Raw genomic sequence first — 6,000 nt, 5'->3', positions numbered from 1 at the left:
TTATTGCAGCATTATTTACCATAGCTAAGATATGGAACCAACCCAGATGCCCCTCAGTAGATGAATGGATCAAGAAAATGTGGTATATATACACAATGGAGTTCTATGCCTCCATCAGAAAGATTGACATTGCCCCATTTTTAGGAAATGGAAAGACTTGGAAAAAGTTATATTAAGTGAAGTAAGCCAGGCTCAAAGAAACATAGGTTCCATGGTTTCCCTTATTTGAAAATAACTAGTATATGTCTGAGTCAAGCAGAAAAGGTCAGATAAGATGATGTTAGGCCAAATGAACCTCAAGATAAGGACACAAGTGGTTTTTTTTCCTTGCTATTGTTTCTAACACATTTATAAATTTGTGGAGGGGAAGGGAAAAACAAATTGTTTAGATAGGGATACAGGTGGACCCATTTCAACAATGAGATGTACAAGTCATTATGTCAAAAAACGAACTTTACAACTTTTGCAGGGAAGGTAGGGAGTAGTGGAGATGGAGGGAAGGGATGGTAGGGGAAAACCAAAGGAGGAGGCAACAATGCTTGATAAGAAATGTACTCATTACCTTGCTTATATAATTGTAACCCCTCTGTATGGTATTTTCACAATAAAAAACTTAACAACAACAAAAAAGAGTCTCACAGACTATCCTGGCCAGGCTTGCTTGCAACTGCAATCTTTGGATCTCCCACTCCTGAGTAATTAGGATTATAGGCATGAGCCACCAGCACCCAGCTGACCTTTTTATTTTTAATTTCTAAATTTTTATTTTTTTGGTTTTTTGGGGGGTGGTGGAAGGGGGCTGCTGGTACAGGTACTTGAGCTTGAACTCAGGGCTTTTTAAAAAAATCTCAGCTTGGTTTTTCACTCAAGGCTGGCACTCTGCAATTTGAGCTATACCTCCACTTCTGGCTTTTTGTTGGTTAAGTGGAGATAAGAGTCTCATGGAGTGGCATGGCTTCAAACCTCAGTCCTCAAATATCAGCCTCCTAAATAGATAGGATTATAGGCACAAACCACCAACACCTAGATATTTATTTTTAACCATATATTAATGAATATATATATATATTTCTGACTTTGGTCTATATATATATATATATATATATATATATATAAAATGAGTGATAAGTTGGTTTGATCTTAGCCTCTCTGAGACCATCATAGACATGTCAGGTTTGGGTTTGAAGAATGTTGGTTTTATGCTCATAATTCCATGGAAGTGGACCCTTTATTTTCATTATATGGTTTGTGAAGTTAAAAATTAATTTGGTATAATTATATTGAGAATTAAATGAGTTCTGGCACAGTGCCTGGGACATAGTAGGTGTTCAGTTAAAAGTTTCATGTATTTATTGTTCAATTTTGGGGAATCAGTTTCGCAACATTTATCCAGAGCATAGCTCTAGACTTGTCAATTCCAGACACTATAGGGAAAGCAGACCTGGAGGCAAAGTTCAAAAGCCTTCTGCCAAGTAGCTCATCACTAGCTACACATGAACCCTTAAGCAGCAACTCAGAGAAACAGCTCAGATACTAAGCTCTGTAACCTCCTAGAAGAATTGAATAGCACCTAGTGTAGTCATAAACACCAGTGATAAACACTAAGAGTTAATAGTTTTCTAATATGTATGATGTGACAATCCTAAACATATCCATTTAATCTTGGTACAGATACAGTGTTATCAGCCATTTAGAGATAGTGAGTAATGTATGCATGTGTGGAGAGCATTGGGGTAGCAGAGATAATGAGAGACAACCAGGATTTGAACAGAAGTTGGTTTTGGTCCTTTGGCCAACCATTCAAATCTTTTTGTTTTTTAAAACCCAACAATCACAACAACAAATTAATGTGAGGGCACTATTTTAGACTTTTTCTAACAGGCAGGTGGATTACACACAATCATCATGACCATTTATGTTCCTATCTCCTACGCCCCCCCCCTTTGTATGTTATACTTCTGTAGATGTGGTGATGACTTTAATAATCATTGTTGCCTTATTTTGTCTCATCAAACTCTCTCTGTACATCTTTGAGTTGTCTCAGACAGTGGGGTTTCCCTTGTGAAAGATCTGAATGAAGAACCCCAATGATTGTTTTTGCTTCCTTGTGGTTGGCTATAGCTTCAAGGAAGCTGAGCCTCTGGGACAGCACCAATGTAACTTAAGTATAAGGAAGGAGGAAAGGAAGATGTCAGGAAATGTGAAAGTCTGGGATTTCTCAGACAAGTCCTAATCTGTTTCTGACTTTGGTCTAGAAGGAGTGGCTCCCATCACAGGGTGTATAATCTAAGGCAGCTCTCCTGGAGCAGATACATGTTAGATAAAAACTTTAACCCTTACGGTCTTATTGCTTGGGACAGGACTCACACATGCATTGGAAATGGCTGCCTGCTAAGAGTGGGGATCTCACTGTGTACTGTGGTCATCATTGCGGGTCAGGGTCTCCACTGCTGTGTCCCTTTCCACCATCTGTACCAGATGGCATGGAAATTTGCTTGTGCCCTAGGATATGTGTGTTGTATACAAATGTTCATTAATTATATCCTCCTATCCAGCCTTTCCCTAACCAGGAAGGTAAAAAAGAAAAAAAACTAAGATTTCTCCTTAGATTTGATGGCAGAGGAGATGAGAAAAAATTTAGAAAGTGAAAGAATCTGCCCAAAGCAGCATGGGAGAACATGGCAGTGCTTGGCCCAAGTCAGCAAGACTAACTCACAAGGTGGGAAGGAGGGCCTTAAGTCTGCTCTGGTATCTTAGGTCCCAGCTTCCCTTCTGAGACAGAGCATGCTGGGCAACAGGTCAGCCATCTGGGTGACTAGGCAATGGCTGCTATTAGGATCTCTGCTTTCTTCATAATGAAATTGAAACTCACAGTTTAAGTGCTTGTCCCAAAATATTTTGAAATGCAAAATGCATATGAGCCAAATGACAAAAATGTTGTTTTTTTTTTAAAGAAAACAAAACCACACACACACAAAAAAACATGGGCTCCTTGTCATCCACCACATTGGCTGTTTCCATGTCTGTTTAGTCAGTAAATTATTCTTTCTCATCTTCATTTCTGATGATAACCAGATGGCCTAAAAGTCAGTCTTGTCTGTGAGCAATTCTCTGGGAAGCTGAAAGCAAGTGGCCACTGTGTTCAGATGATATAGAGGGGAATATGGATATTTAAATAATTACATATTGTATATTCAATTTGCAGTTAGGCTTTTTTATTAGTATGTTTTTTTGTTGTTGTTTTTGGTCGGTCATGGGGCTTGAACTCTGGGCCTGCGTGCTGTCCCTCAGATCTTCAGTTCAAAACTAGCATTCTACCACTTGAGCTACAGCGCCACTTCTGGCTTTTTCTGCTTATGTGGTACAGAGGAATGAAACCCAGGACCTCATGCATGCAAGGCAAGCACTCTACTACTGAGCCACCTTCCCAGCCTCTTTATTAGTATTTTTGATGCTCAAACAGACTATACCTTTCTACCTAAACGATAGGCCACTTGTAAAAGTCAAAACTGTGAATATTAGCTTTTCTGCTTTTTCTATTGTCCCCAAATCTTCTAGAATCAACACATCTGTTAATATCTGTTCACAGCTCACCACACGTAGATTCTGAATGGTAGTTTCCACTCGGTTATGATGTTGATTATGGAATTTAAACCTTGTTCTGTTTCATCATGAGTGTAGACTTAAAATGGCTAATTAATAATACAATAACCTAAAATGCTCATACCTTATTGTCAACATCCTTTCCCAAAATTTTAAAAGAAAAGATTACCTTTCTTAACCCATGACATTGTGGCTCAAAGTGGTAGAGCCTCTAGCCTTTGGCAAAAGAGCTCAGGGATAGTACCCAGGCCCAGAGTTCAAGCCCCACAGACTGTCAAAAGACAGGAAGGAAGGAAAGAAGGAAGGAAGGAAGGAAGGAAGGACGGAAAGAAGGAAGGGGAGAGAAAGGGCCTAATTAACCTGAGCCCACATGACAGACCAGCTCCTGTGACTGAAATAAGCCAGTATTAGCAATCCACTTTTCTTTTATTCTGTTTCTTTGTTTGTTATTCATCAATTTATTATATTTCAAAATTATTATATATTATTATATATGACACATTATTATTTAGCAATTTATTATAACAACTGGTCACTCAGTGGAATAGCATTCTGTATTTTATCAAGTGTTTCATAATTCATGAATTACTGATAAAAGTAAAATTGTTTCTTAAATTAATTTGCCTGGAATTTTATCTTTTTTTTTTTTTTTGGTTGGTCGTGGGGCCTGAACTCTGGGCTTGGGCGCTGTCCCTCAGCTGGTCAACTCAAGGCTAGCACGCTACCACTTGAGCCATAGCACCACTTCTGGTTTTTTTCGTTTTTTCTGCTTATGTGGTGCTGAGGAATCGAACCCAGGGCCTCATGCATGCAAGCCAAGTGCTCTACCACTGAGCCACCTTGCCAGCGCTGGAATTTTATCTTTTGATATAATTTAGCAGCTGTTGATTTTCTTAATGGCTAGGGCTTGGGAAGAAAATCCTACATAACTGTATACTGAATGGCAGATGCATAGATATAGAAATGTATTTGGTTGAATGAAGTGCAAGGACTTGAAGACTATTCCAGGAAAGGGACAGGAAAGAAAACTGCAAAATAAATGCTGCACTGTAAAGACTGAATAGTCAAAGAATGCCACAGACCCCAATCTCCTACTTTCCTTTCTTTTCTCCCCCACCCCTTCTCTTTCCCCTCTGTTTTATTCTACTTCCCACCCTCTCGCTTTCTGGTTAAAAACAACTTTCTTTTCCAGCTCACAAGAAGGGTACAACACACACTCCACAAGAACCCACAAGTATAGTAAATGGGAAAGCCTGGTGACACTCCCTCCAGGCCCTTGCTAATCAGCGTATGGCCTGTGGGCCAGCAGCACTAGGCAGTGCCTGGGAGCTTGTTAGAAACGAAGACTCTTAGGCCTCATCTTGGACTTGAAGAAATAGATTTTGTCCTCTCACAATGTTCTGAGGGAATTCATATGCACAGCACATTTGAGAAACATCCAGAGTTGTCCAATGAGTCTCCTTTCAGAGCAATATCATTGCTCAAAAGAAATGGGTTTTCCCTTTCCCCCACATTGGTTCTAGGGTCCATCTTGCTCAGTCTGGTTAGAATCAGGGCTGTTTGGGGAGTGAGGGATATTTTACCTTAGGTAATAGAACAAGACACCCTTGCAGAGCCAAAGTGTCTGTTGGGAATTCTGTACAAAACAGGGCCCATGATCTGATTCTGAATTTCCTATCAAATGCACACATGAGCTAATGTTTATGGACATACATATATACTGGATATGGAAAATATCCATGTGTACACATCTCAGGGAAAAGAAAGGCAGGAAGCCACATTTATAACACATCTGTGTGTGCCAGGCATTATAGTAAGTGCTTTCAACTAAGGACTAGTTGGAATATAGCAGATAATCAGGTTATTGTGAGTATACAGTCAATTACCAGCCAAACTTCATTAACCAGAACCTCTTCACGTGTAATAGATCTATAACTGGCATTTTAAATGGTGACCTCATTAAATGATTAAATTAAGTGATGAGATTTAAGAAAACCTAAGTCATAAAATGATAATTAAGTTATATAAATTAGATTTTTCCATGTTTATATTATCATCTTAAAAGTCATTTTGCAGGTAACATCAGATGCAAACTGCATTCTGCCTAAACATTAATACAATTAACTCTAATATTAGTGCCTTGAAGAGTGTTTTTCTGAGCTGGAGAATATGCCACAAATACTATAATTTAAACTTTTTTTCCCTTCACCCATCATTAGGAAATCTGTATCTTATAAATATTCCTTACTTTCACAGCAAGTAAGTTTCCCAGAGTTCATCTTCTATAAGGGACAGTTATAAGGAGCAGTGTTCTTGGTATGGGCTTGTGTAAAGTATTCTAGTCTTGTGGCTGTGCTGACTGGCTGGGTGATAGATCACATTGGGTCTCTGTTTAAC

The sequence above is a fragment of the Dipodomys ordii genome, unplaced genomic scaffold (genome assembly GCF_000151885.1).
Source record: "Dipodomys ordii isolate 6190 unplaced genomic scaffold, Dord_2.0 Scaffold49, whole genome shotgun sequence".
Taxonomy (NCBI): domain Eukaryota; kingdom Metazoa; phylum Chordata; class Mammalia; order Rodentia; family Heteromyidae; genus Dipodomys; species Dipodomys ordii.
Note: the sequence above shows the minus strand (reverse complement) of the source record.